The 13,640-nt window shown below is 46.3% G+C and overlaps 1 pseudogene; it reads left to right on the top strand.

Moving 5' to 3' along the window:
* Window positions 1-3,747: 3,747 nt before the first annotated feature.
* Window positions 3,748-13,386, top strand: LOC119522087 (annotated as a pseudogene).
* Window positions 13,387-13,640: the final 254 nt, after the last annotated feature.

Here is a 13,640-nt window from a genome sequence, read left to right as displayed (position 1 = left end):
GCATCTATGCCTCACAAATTCCACTCTGTCTTGATTACTGTAGCTATATAATAGCCTTATTTTCTGATAGAATGATTCCTCCCACTTTCTTCTTGTCAGGATTGTTTTGGTTATTTTTGTGCCCATGCCTTTCCATATATATTTTAGAATAAGCTTGTCTACATTTATGAAAAAACTTACTGGGATTTTGATAGGAATTCTATTAAACCTGTAGACCATTTTGGGGAAAATTGACATCTTTACTATGTTGAGTCTTCCCTCCCATGAGCATGGTATGTCTCTCCATTTATTTAGGTCTTCTTTGATTTCTTTGATCAGTATCTTATAATTTTCAGCATTCAGATCCTGTGTATGTTTTGTTAAGTGTTTACCTAAGTATTTCATTTTCTTTGGAGTAATCGTAAATGATACTGTGTTTTTAATTTCAGTTTTCACATGTTCATTGTTAGCATATAGAAATACATTTTTTTCTTTGTTTATCATGTATCTTGTGATCTCACTGAGTTCACTTATGGGTTCTAAGATTTCTTTCTGTAGATTCCTTGTGATGAAGACAATCATGTCATCTGCAAACAGGGTCTGTTTTATTTCTTAATTTCCAATTTGTATGCTTTTGAGTTCCATTTCTTTCCTTATTACAGTACTGTCTGTCAGGTTTTAGTATCAGGGAGTTTGGAAGTATTCCTACTTCTTCCCTTTTTTAGAAGAGATTATGTAAAAATGGTGTTAATTCTTCTTTAGATGTTTGGTAGAACTCTCCTGTGAAAACATCTGGGCCTGGAGATTTATTTGGGGGGTGGGGGAGGGTTTAAATCACAAATTCAATTTATCTGATGATGATAGGCTATTCAGATTGCCTATTTCGTCTTGGTTGAGATTTGGTAATTTGTGGTTTTCAAGGAATTGGTCCATTTCTCTAAGTTGTCAAATTTATAAGCTTTCTCTTCCTAGTATTTCTTTATTATCTTTTAAATAGCTGCAGGTGATTTGTTTCTTCTCTTTTTTTATTTTGGTCAGTCTGCTAGAAGCTTATCAATTTTATTAATTTTTTTCAAAGAACCAGCTTTTGGTTTCAATGATTTTCTTTGTTTCTTTCCCATTCTCTACTTCATCTATTCCTGCTTATTTTAATTACATTCTTCCTTCTGCTTTCTTAGACTTTAATTTGATTTTATTCTAGCTTCTTGAGGTATGAATTTAAATTATTGATTTGAGACCTTTCTTTATCTCTAATATAAACTTTAGTGCTATAAATTTCCCTCTCAGCACTGCTTTAGTGCATCCCACATACTTTAATATTTTATATTTTCATTTTCTTTCAGTTCTATGCAATTTTTTTACCTTTGATAATTCTTCTTTGACCCATGGATTATTTAGAAGTGTACTGTTTAACTCCCATGTGTTTAGAGATACTCTTGTTGTCATTTTGTTATGGATTTTAAGTTTGAGTTCAGTATGGGCTCAGAACACATTGTATGACTTCAATCCTTTTAAATTTGTTGAGCTTTTAAAAATTATAGCTTAGAATATGGCTGTCTTGGTAAATGGTCCAAGGGTTCTTAAAAAAATATGTCTCTTCTGCTGTTGTTTGGTGGAGTGTTCTACAAATGTCAATTAGATCCCAATGTGTGATTGGTTGTTCAAATCTTCTATATCCTTGCTGACTTTCAGTCTAGTAGTTCTACCAATTCCACAAACATCATATTCAATGGTGAAACCTTACAAGTATTCTGTTTAAAGTCAGGGACAGAACAAAGATGACAATATTATTCTTTTCATTCAACTTAGTTCTAGAGGTCCTTTTCAAGTCCATCACATTGGGATGATTTCTCATAATACCAAGTGGCAGCCAGGATGAGGAATTCTTTTATGATGCAGGTGATCCATTACTGGCTATTAATCCAAAGAGTACACATTGACAGAAAAATAAATAGTTTTATACAGGAGACTCATAAATCTCCAAGGCTTCCTTTATCCTGGCACAGGAGTGAGCTTCCCAAACACAGAGGGCATCATGCCCCCCTCCTGCTTACAGTCCTTTGTTGGATCTGTGATCTTTTCTGCTATTACCTTGCAAAGTCTTTATTATTTGGCCTGTTTAGTTTCCCTGGCTCATTTGCAAAGAGGCCGTGTGGTGGTCACACTGAAAGTGAGGACTTCTTTATGCTTAGAAAGGCAGCCCCAGAGACACCCCTGAAATTTATCAAGCCCATACCAGTACAGCTAGAACCATTTCTGCTGGTCGGTGCCCTGCTATACTGGTTGTTAAATGTTTTGAATTTAACATAAATTCAAAATGAAAACCCTACCTGGAAGGGACAGTTCTTCGCTGCTGAAGGTTGCATGTCTGCATGTGATGCCTGGAACTGCAGCAGCCCTTTTGGGACGAGTTGGAGGCTGAAACTGATGCACACAGCAAGAAGGGCAGAGCCAAGAGGGTCACCAAGGAAAGAAACCTTGTACAATTTAGGAGACTTTCTCCTTGGGATTTCTTGTTATGTGGTAGTAAATTCCCTTATCATTTTGAGTTGGGATTTTCTGTTGCTTGAAGCCCAAAAGCATCCTTAGGAACAGCCTACAGATAATTCCATAACCAGAACAGTTGAAAAGGCCCACTAACCAAGGGCAATTGGAGCAATAAAGCCCGCCCTCTCGACACACAACAATCCATCAGAATCTAAGCAGAAGAGAGTGCGGGCATGAACTGCTGAGTGGAGACCCCTGTCTGGCCGGAGGCATCTCGGTGCATTTGGGTGAGGCAGAAGCAGTCTCTAAACATGGGTCTCATAGAATAACCAAGGACATTGCTATCCTGCTAGGGGTGTGGGGGAGCAGGGGGATGGTGCGTGCCATGAGGGCTTCTATGTAAAGAGAATAAACCAAGGCGAGGCTGATGCCTGCAAAGCACTCTGCATTGTTATAGTAGTCATTACAGAGCTTTTAACTCCTTGGTGTTCATTGACTCACATCAACTCACTCGTCTTCAGAGAATCATAAATCACAGCCTGCTAGAGTTGAAAAGTCCTGAAAGATGATCATGGATGGGGAGGCAGAAGCTCAGAGGGGTCAAGTTACTTCCTCCAGGTCACACAGTGAACGACAGCAGAGAAGCACTCTGAGTTGGGATGCAGGGCCTGACTCACTGTGCCCTTTCCGCTACTCATGTGTCTGGGAGCAGAGGCAGGAGAGCCACGGGTAGACAGGACAGTTATGCCTATGGGCTAGCTGACAAAATGGAGCCCATGAAGGATGAATGAGCCTGCTAAATTGATATGGTTTCTGTGGACAAATCACCTCCTTATGTTTCTTAAGCCTGGGAAGACACGAAAGGAAGTCTCAGAGGCTGTTCTCATATTTCTGAAGATGCGTTCTTCCTTTCCCTTGCTGCTGGGCTCTGGGCTGCAAGGAGACAAATAGGGGTAATTGTCAGTGCCAGTTGTCCCCATTGACATCTTTGTTTTGGCTCAGAGTCAACCTTGATTTGGACTAGGCATTCTCCGTGTTCCCCAGAGAGTATCTGTTTGCACCCAAAACCTTAGCAGGCCAGGCAAGTTTGAATGACAAATTCCTAAGAAGGTAGAGGAGGGGGTTCACTTTGCACATCCAGGACAGAGTATGACAGGTGAACCCCAGAGGTGTGCAAGGCAGAGGTCCTGGGCATATCCCATTACAAAGGGAATGAAAATCCTCCTCAGAAAACGTCTCCACGGCACTTCTCCGAGCCTCAGCCCGCCCCTCCAAGCCAGCATGACCGAGCGCCGTGTGCCCTTCTTGCTTCTGTGTAGTCGCAGCTGAGACCCTTTCCACGACTGGTACCCGGTCCACAGCCACCTCTTCGACCAGGCCTCCGGGCTGCCCTGGCTGCCTGAGGCGTGGTTGCAGTGGTTCGGCCACAGCTCAGCAGCGGTGTCTCGGAGATCCAGCACACGGCTAACCGCTGGCAGGTGTCACTGGATGTCAACCGCTTCCGCCCCAAGGAGCTGATGGTCAAGACCAAGGACAGCATGGTGGAGATCAGGGCAAGCACAGAGAGAGGCAGAATGAGCACGGCTACATCTCACGGTGCTTCACCCGAAAATACACGCTGTCCCTGGGTGTGGACCTTACCCAGCTCTCTTCCTCCCTTTCTCCTGAGGGCACACTCACTGTGGAGGCCCTGATGCCCAAGCTAGCCATCCAGTCTGTGGAGATCACCATCCTGCCACCTTCGAGGCACATGCCCAGCTTGGGGGCCCAGAAGCCAGGAAGTTGGAGCTGCCTGGAACCAACTTAGAGCCCTTGGCCCTGCTGCACAGCCCAAGCTGCCCTTCCTGGCCATCCTTGCTCACTCACCTGGATGCTCTTATTTTCCTTCTGTTTAAAATAAAGTTGGAAGAACTGCCAAATAAAAAAAAAGTCTCCAGACAGGGCCCTACCCACCCCCACCCCCACCCCCATATAGACAACTCCCAGGGCACAATGGCTGTTTCCCATGAGGGTCACTGGTGCAGAGTGGGCCAAAAGGGCTGGGGAGTTAACACCCTAGGGACAACTCTTAATCAACGAGGAAAGAAAGTTGGTACATAAGTAATACCCAAGCTTCCTGGCCCCTCCGTGGCAGATAACTCTGAGGGTTGTCCTCACAGTCTTCTAGAAGTTCCTAAGCAGGACCAAGCCCCAGTTGCCCACCTGCTCATTAGGTCCCTAACATGCACTTCCTGGGATCACCTCCCAAATAAACCACCTGCCCCCAGATCTCTATCTCAGGAACTGCTTTTAGGAGGAACCCATACTAAAACAACCTCCGAGTACCCCTTCCCCCTACCACCGCTGTGATGGTTTGAAGCTGTATGTATCCCAGAAAAGATCATGTTCTTAAAGCTAATCCATTCCTGTGGGTGTAGACCTATTGTGGGTGGGGCCTTTTGATTAGGTTGTGTCAGTTGAGGTGTGCCCCAGGTGGGTCTTAATCCTCTTACTGGAGTCATTTATAAGAAATGAAATTCAGAGAAGCTCACAGAAGCTAACAGACACAGAAGCAAAGAGCAACGCAGAGAAGCTGAGAGAGAAAAGCCAGAGAAGCTGAGGAGGGGACACACAGAAAATAGAGAGAAACCACAGAAACAAAGAGGAAGCCACTGAAGCCAGAAATTGGAAGCAAAGACACCCAGGAGAGAAGGGAGAGACCAGCAGATGTCGCCATGTGCCTGGCCATGTGACAGAGGAGCTGAGGATCATCAGTTGCTGGTCTTCTGGGAGAAGGTATTGTCCTGTTGATGCCTTGGTTTGGGCATTTTCCTGGCCTCAGAACTGTAAACTTGTAAGCTAATAAATCTCCATTGTAAAAGCCAGTCCATTTCTGGTATATTGCATTTCATCAGTATTAGCAAACCAAAACAACTACCAACAGAGTTGTCCTTTCTGCCTCACCCTACCTAACCCCAGTCTTATTAGCTGCAGTTCCTTCTCTCCAGGATCTTACCCCCTAGCCTATATTAGCTCCTGAAAGCAACTCTGCCCTGTCCAGATTCTACCTCCTATCTTCATCCCCCATCACCACCACCACCCATATTTGTTACAGTGTCAAACAATTTTTCCTCTAATAAAAGGGAAATGGGAAACCTTACCCCCAAATACGGACTTGACCCAGAGTGTGGTAGGTTGAATTATGTACCCTAGAAGAAAAAAACCAAACAAACATGTTCTTAATCCAAATCCATTCCTGTGGGTGTCAACCCATTGTAAATAGGACCTCGTTTTTTTAAATTGGAGCAGTTGTAAATTTTGCAAATAGGACCTTTTGAAGAAGTTATTTTTAGTTAATGTGTGACCCAACTGAATGAAGATGGGCCCTCAGTTCTATTACTGGAGGCTTTATGAAGAGAATGCCAACTGGAGGGGCAGACACTGAAAGTCAAGGGGACCCAGAAAAGAAAGGAAAGGACATCGCCATGTGATGGTAAAGCCAAGGAACCCCAAGGATCTCCAACCAACCGGAACATTACAGACCCAGATCGGAAGAAAGCCTTCTTGCCTCTAAAACTCTGAACCAATACATTCCAGCTGTTACACCAACATATTGTGTGGTATTTGCTGTAGGAGCCAGGAAACTAAGACACAGAGGAAGTAAAAGGGGAACAAAGTGGACAGAGATCATATTATTTTTTTCTTTAATTCAACAGTATCTCTCACAATTCTCAGCAGATAGTAGATGTGGCAGATTAAAGATGGCCGCCAATTCGTTGACACTCTTCCTATTGAGAGGAGAAAGTCTAGATCCCCTTCCTTAAATCTGGGTGGGCTCTGTGGTTTCTTTGACCAATAGAATATGGCGAAAGTGATGCTGTGTCAAATTCAGTGCCTGGGCCTTAAGAGACTAGCAACTTCCACTTCCTGTCTCTTGGAACACTCATTCTTAGAGCTGCCATGTAAGAAGTCCAACAACATGAAGAGGGTGAGTGGCCCAGTGAGCCCAGACATCTAGTCTTTCCTGCCAAGGCACCAGACATGTGAGACCAGCCCACCAGACCAGCCCACCCACCAGTTGAATCCCACTGAGTCATTTCAGTAGATAACATGAAGAATGAAAGAATTGCCCAGCAGAGCTCTGCTGGAATTCCTGACTTCACAAATTGTGAGATATAGTAAAATGTCTTTTTTTTTAAGCCATTAAATTTTGGGGTCATTTATTATGCAGCAATAGATAACTGGAACAGTAAGTTAGAGAAGAAATGTTTATTGAATGAAGCAGGAAAGGAAGGAGGCAAGAAAGGAAGGGAGAAGGGAAGAAGGAAAGGGAACATAGAGTAAGAGAGGAAGGAAAGTAAGGCAGCACCTGGCTGTTCTAGGCAGGCTGCATGGGGTTCATTAAATGGCCGGTACTTGCACCATTTATAACCCCATCTTGAGGAGAGCCAGGTTCCTTTCGCATAAGTTGTCACCTGTGTTTTGCGTCATTGCATCTGTTACTCTGGTCACTGCTGATTAGATCAGGAATCTGCCCCCTGGGAAAGACATGAGGTGTCCAGGCCCAGCAGCTCTGTCCAGCCCCAGCCAGACTGGTGGGTCCATAAGGTGTGGTGAGGAGCCCACTTGATCAGATCCACCCTGGGGAAAAGCTTCAAATTCTAGACACCTTCAGAGAAAAAGCAGACAGATTAGATCTCGAGAATGGAGGTGGTTCCGGAGTCTGGAACAGCCACTTCATAAGCCCAGTGGTGGCTGCTGTCATTTCCAAACCCAAAGCTGGAGCCCATTGCTCATACTCAGATCTCTGGGGAGGTCTGTAAACCCCAGCCCCTGCGGTAGCCTCATTGTGTCTCTGTGCCTTATAACTTGGGAGAGCATAATAGGATGAAAAATAAAGTGGGCGGTGTGTCTGAATGCATATGCTTCAGAAATGTATTTGTGTGTATGTCTTCTGCAGGTTGCGTGCATGAGCACAAGTGAGCAGTTTGCTAGGATCTCTGGTCTTAAACTGAGGAAATAAGGAACTACTGCATGTGTCCTCTTAGAAAGGAAACTTTCTTTACAATTCCCCCTGTGGTGGAACAAAGAGCTGGCCACCATTGTTAATTGAAGGGTAAGGGCTAAGATGGTGTTTTTCAAATATTTTTAAGCCTCAAGACCCTTTGTTTCAAACAGGATGCTAGTGAGAAGCCCAAAAGGTCAACTGGATTAAAAGTCATGATGCTCTGGTTTGGGTAGGGAAGGAGAGGCAGGGAGCACAGAGCCCAACCATTGGTACCCCCAGCCCTAAGTGGGCACCAGGGTTTCTCTAAGACTCTGTAGAGTTCAGAGGCATAGGAGAGCCCTGGATGAAATTGGAACACCTGGATTCTAGGTTCTTCTCTGTCATTAACTCCATGACCCAACATCTCTGAGCCTTAGCTTTTTCAACTGCTAAACAGGGACTGTACCCATTAGAATGCTCTCAGCAGCATACCCACCAAAAAGTATTTTAAATATTAAGGGTGTACTGATAGCTCATATAACAAGAAGTCCAGAGGCAGGTGGTCTCAGGTTGGGTGACCGAAGAGGTTAATAAGCACCCAGGATCTTTCTACTTTTCCACTCTGCTAGCGCCTCACAGTCACAAGATGGCTGCTGCTGCTCCAACATCTCATATCCTTTTGGCTGCATTCAAAAGCAGGAGGAAAGTGGGTAATGGTATCAGCAGTCTCCTGGAGCATCTCCTTTTTATTTTTTAAGGGAGAAAAACACTTCTAAGAAATCCCCTACCATAATCCTCATTAGGTTTTATTGGTCAGGATACCCCTAAACCAAATCATCAAAGACTGGGGTTTGTATCATGATTGGCTTAGGGTAATTATGATTCATCTCCTGGGCTTGAACCCACCTTCCATGAACACATTGCCGCCCAATATCAGAACAAAATTGGGGTTTTGTCAACAGTGAAAAAGTGGGTTGGCTATTGGTAAGCCCAAGGAGATGCTGCCACTGGCCCTGCATCCCTCACATTTACAGCAGCTGTAAAGATTCAACCAGATGTTGAAAGTCAAAATGCTTTGTCAACTAAAAGGGCCAAAGGACACTTGGATTCAATGGAAGTTTACCTCACACAGGTGAGCACATTATTGCTGGCTTAGACCCATCCATTTGGCCATTGACTTTGATCCTATCCCATAGGGCGAGGCTATAGGGAGAGAAGATTTAACCCCCACTTAGAGTATAACCCTGGGTCTCTTCCTGCATAGATAATCTTACTTCCTCATCGATGCATTTTGTACTGGTTATCTGATTGTGTGCAATGCATGTGTGGTTGTTGGCTGCTTATAATCTGGCTTCACTGTGGTGTTGTCCAGCCTAAACCAAAAATGTCAAGACACAGGGACCATGGCAGTCCAGTTCTCTCTGTACCATGCCTGTCCCATTGCTCATGCACATCAGCCCTTAATAAGTGTTTTACTGATGATAAACACCAAGAGCTCCCTTGCTGTGATATTGAAAAGTACAAGAAAATCTGGGGACATTGCTGGCAGCTGATTTTTTTTACATCCCTTCCTCCAAGACATCAGCCTCCAATTTGTCAATTTGTTTGGGAAGGGCTTTAAAAAAAAAGCAGTGTTTATAATCCTTATAACTGCTTGTGACAGAGGACACAAGCATTACAGCCCTATCATACCCATGAAAAACAGGGGCACAAAGTGGTGATTGATGTGAGGAAGTGGGAATTCGCTGGTTTTATAGAGGATTTGGTGTGGGGTTTTAGGCTGTCTCAAACTGACCTAAGCCAATTTGGTCTTGCAAAATTATTAGGTTCTTTTTGATAAATATCTATATCCTGTAATAATTAGAGGTGGGTGAGAGTTTAGGGCCCCTTCCCCCAACAGGGCCACCAGGTCACTGTGAAGGGAAGTCTTCTGGCCAACTTCTGAGCAAGTGACAGAAAGCAGTCATATAAGTTGTTCTATGAGTTCCATGAAGTTCCAGTTCTCTCTCCTTTTTAAAGCTCCAACAGCACCTTGCAGGAAAGGTTTGCCCGAGTCAAATGCCACCATATTCTAGCAGTAGCAGAATTCTCTAACCTTCCAGTCTGATGCAAGGGATGGAAACTCCACCAAATCAGCAGCTGGACACACAGGACCACTTAGGAATCAAGCCCAGGGCTTGATTGAGCCTATTCCTATGAGTACAAACTATGGGATGAGCTTGATTTTCCTCAGCTGTTCCTGCAAGGGCTGGAATGTCACTCCTATTTCTGGCCAATCCACCCATCTTAAATACTACTTGTTTCACTAGCGAGAACTCATTTCTGATGCCCTCAGTGCCAATTAACAAAATTTCTGGTGCTGATTGAAGCCTGAGTTGCAGTGGGCTCTGGAGTCTGATCCGTGGGTAAAATGCTAACTGACCACTCCTGGAAGTGTGTCCCCAATTAGGCCAGCTATTCTCCCCTAGGGTAGATAAAACCTAACATGTACAGACATATATACCAAATGACCCACACAGAATTTATTTTAAATTACAGACCACATAACAACTGCAAATTTCCTGTTCCTTGTTGACACAAATAAAACAGAACAGCCTACAACAGTTTCACACCTCCTATGGTAAAGTTTGGAGCCACCCAATTATAGAGGGAAAAAAGGTCCCTTGTTCAGCCAGCTCTTTACAGATTACAAAGTGTTTTATAGCAAGACAACAGTGGCCAGAGGGAAGGGCTTCCTGCCTTCCCACCCCATTCGGGGCAGTTCTGCTTCCTAGTAAACTTGCACTGGCCTGCTGGATTGGATGGCCTTCAAAACTCTGAAAACCTCTGTGGTAGCTCCTGCAGGGAGGAGGGCTGAGAAGAGGGATAGGGGAGGAGTGGGAGGGAAGGATGGGAAGAGGGATGGCAGAGGGATGGGAGGAGGGATGGGAAGAGGGATGGAGGAGGGGTGGGAGGAGGGTTGGGAAGAGGGACGGAGGAGGAATGGGGAGAGGGATAGGAAGAGGAATGGAGGAGGGGTGGGAGGAGGGATGGAGGAGGGATAGGAAGAGAGATGGAGGAGAAATGGGGAGGGGGTGGAAAAAGGGATGGAGGAGGGAGGGCAGAGGGATGGGAGGAGGGATGGGAAGAGGGATGGAGGAGGAATGGGAGGAGGGATGGGAAAAGGGATGGAGGAGGGGTGGGAGGAGTGATGGGAAGTGGGATGGAGGAAGGGTGGGAAGGAAGGTGGAGGAGAAATGGGGAAAGGGATGGAAAAAGGGATGGAGGAGGGAGAGCAGAGGGATGGGAGGAGAGATGGGAGAGGGATGGAGGAGGGATGGAGGAGGGATGGGAGGAGGAATGGAGGAGGGATGGGAGGAGCGATGGGAGAAGGCACAGTAGAAAGGAGGCTAGGCCGGCCCCAATGGGAAGGCAGGAATCCTGCTCAAGCCTGAGGGGCGGCCAGAACCATACTGGGAGAGGAACACTCCACTCGTGATGAGAAACTCATACTTCAGAGAAGACAATAAATCAGAACCCTTAGTCCACCTGTCCTCCAAGGGCAGGTGCGGTCCTTGCTGTGATGCACCCGCAGATCCCCCTTTAGGATTCAAGGACTTTTTCCTTCAGCTGCTGGGAGTGCGGCCCGCAGACGGCTCTCAGCTGTCAGCTGCATCCCCAAAGCCGAAGAAAACTGCCTTGCCCAGGGTCATGCCAGCTTCTGGGGCAGCCCACAGTTAGCGGCTGATTAATGCAAGGCTATAAAGGCCCGGCCCCCAGCCCCCAACTGTGATCAATTCTGAAGGGTCACCCCAGCTCCAGAGTTCTCCGCGGGGTCAGCTGAGGCCTCTGTCAGCCTGCCTTGTGGGTTAGTTTCTCTCTCTGCTCACTCCTACCCCTCCCTTCCCCAGAAATTGCTCCTAAGAGCCCGCCCTAATAAATGTCCTGCCTGCTAATCTCCATCTCAGTCTGCTTCCCCAAGAAACCTGACCTGCAACCTGAGGTCGCTCTGCCCACCTGAGGTTGAGGAGCTGGGACAAAGCATGCTGGGATTGAAGCTAGGGGAACCCCCCACCCCTCACCTTGGGAGAAAAACAGCCAATAACCAGTTCTCCAGACCTTTCCTTGGTCCCAGCTCCTGCCGCCTGCTCTGTCTTCCTACCCCTGCAGGCCCTCTCTGAGGGCATTAGATCTAGGTTTCTGGCTGTGTGCATTCTCGAATCTTCTTTTTCCCCTATGAGCAGTATCTCCCACATCCTGTGAGATAGCCCGCTGAAAACCTTAAGAGGCAGGAGAACATAAGAGAACACAGAGAGGTGTGTGGACACAGTGAAGTGGAGGGAAAGATGGGGGAAAGAGTGTGCATCTAATCTGTAAAGATGGCCTCTCTGACATGTGACAATGTGACAACTGACACCTCCCCCTTCAAATGGCTCCGTCCTGCCCTGAAAGTGTTAATTCATTTCACAGAGGAGGGGCCCGCTTTCCCACAGGCTCTTTCCCTGGGCCTGCCTGGTTGGGGATCCGGCCCGTGGTTAATAAGTAATGACAGCCCAGCTTCTTCGTGGATTCCCCTGGGGTTTTGTGTCAGAAACATCTTCCCTCTCTGCTGCTCGAGCTGACAGGCTCCAGCTCCCGGCAGGCAGCTGTGAACACTGGCCTGCCTCCACCAGGCTGCCCCCTGTCAGCAGGCCCAGAGCCCCGGGGCACCAAGAGGGGGTGGCAATTCGGGTCCCTCCTCCCTTCTCAGGTGAGGGTGACATCAGCTCTCTGCAGGCACTGCTCAGCCCTGGAGGGAACCTCCTCACCTCTTCAGCAAGGGGGTCAGTGGTAGATTCCTAAGCCTTAGAGGGGCAGGAGACTGGCTGCGTGGCCTCAGCCCCTGTGGGGAATCAGCTCACGATGGTTGCTGTTGTTGGTGACCGCATTTGCTTTCTTAAAGATGCTCCAGGAATAGCGTTATTCCAGTGGCCTTGTGTACTAGCGGGAAGTTCTTTCTTCTGTCTGACTTAAGTCACACGGCACGTTTAGCATTTCGCAGTTGTCCAGAAAAGGTTCACAAATGAAAGCATTCTGGCACCTTGAGAAGAAAAATAAAATGTCTGTTCCGCCCTGCCGATGAGAGGTCCTTTTTTAGCTTTGCCTTCTGCTTGGTTTATCCCGACTGCAATAAACAGCAGCTTATTATGGTTATTTGAAATTAGCTTATAAAATGTTCCGGGCAGCATTATTATTAATAATCTAAAATAGAGGCAACCCAAACGTCCATCAATATAAGAATGGTTGAATAAGCAACGGGATATCCCTCCTCTGGAATGCTACACAGCAAATACAAAGAATGAGACCTACCGATGTGCAGTAATGGCTAATGTCCACGAAGTTATGTTAACTTTTGAAAAGGCATAGAACGAGTCACACGATCCCATTTATGAAAAGACAGGTGGATAATCACAAATCTTTATGTGGTATAGATACATATATGTACTTAAATGCATAGGAAAAAAAATGGCTGGAGGAATACACACCTGAGATTAGCGGGTTTTTTTTTTTACCTCTGGAGGGAGAGTAGTAGGTTGGGTTCTCTGTAAGCAGATGTGGAGTTAGCAGTACAAAAGGTTTATTGGGAAGAGCACCTGTGAAAGGAAAAAGGGAGGAAGCAGTTTGGACGGGGGAGCCAGGAGATGACAAGGCAGGTCTTCCAATGTCTATTGGGGAGCTCTGAGCCAAGGGTACCCATTAAAGGAGCCCCATGTTGGGCTGAAATGGCCAGACCCAAGTACCGCCACCTTGCCCAGCCATTGGCCAGGGGGCACCCCGAGAAGAGTGTGACCCTGGCAAGAGCGGAGGTGGACGCAGAGGCAGTTAGCTGTCCACACTGCGAGCAGCTGGATAGTGAGTTCTTTCTTGAAGTGGGATCTGAGCAGTTCAGCTCCATGTCTGTCCCGGAGAGCCGAGGTGTCATCAGGAGGAGGTGACAGGGCAAATTTTACTTTCCTAACATTCCCGCTACATGCATGGAGACTGTATCCATCTAGGTAAGTCCTGAACAGAGAGAAAGATAAATGTCTTTAATTGACTTGTATCTGTGATTCACCACCCCCCCCTTTTTATTGTGGGAAAATATGCATAACATAACATTTTTATTATAACCACTTGGAAACGTACAGTTCAGTGGCATTGAGGACACTCACAATGTCATGCAACCATCACCACTATGTTCCAGAACTCT

Source organism: Choloepus didactylus, chromosome X (assembly GCF_015220235.1).
Source record: "Choloepus didactylus isolate mChoDid1 chromosome X, mChoDid1.pri, whole genome shotgun sequence".
Taxonomy (NCBI): Eukaryota; Metazoa; Chordata; class Mammalia; order Pilosa; family Megalonychidae; genus Choloepus; species Choloepus didactylus.
Note: the sequence above shows the minus strand (reverse complement) of the source record. Positions and strands in the feature narration are given on the sequence as shown.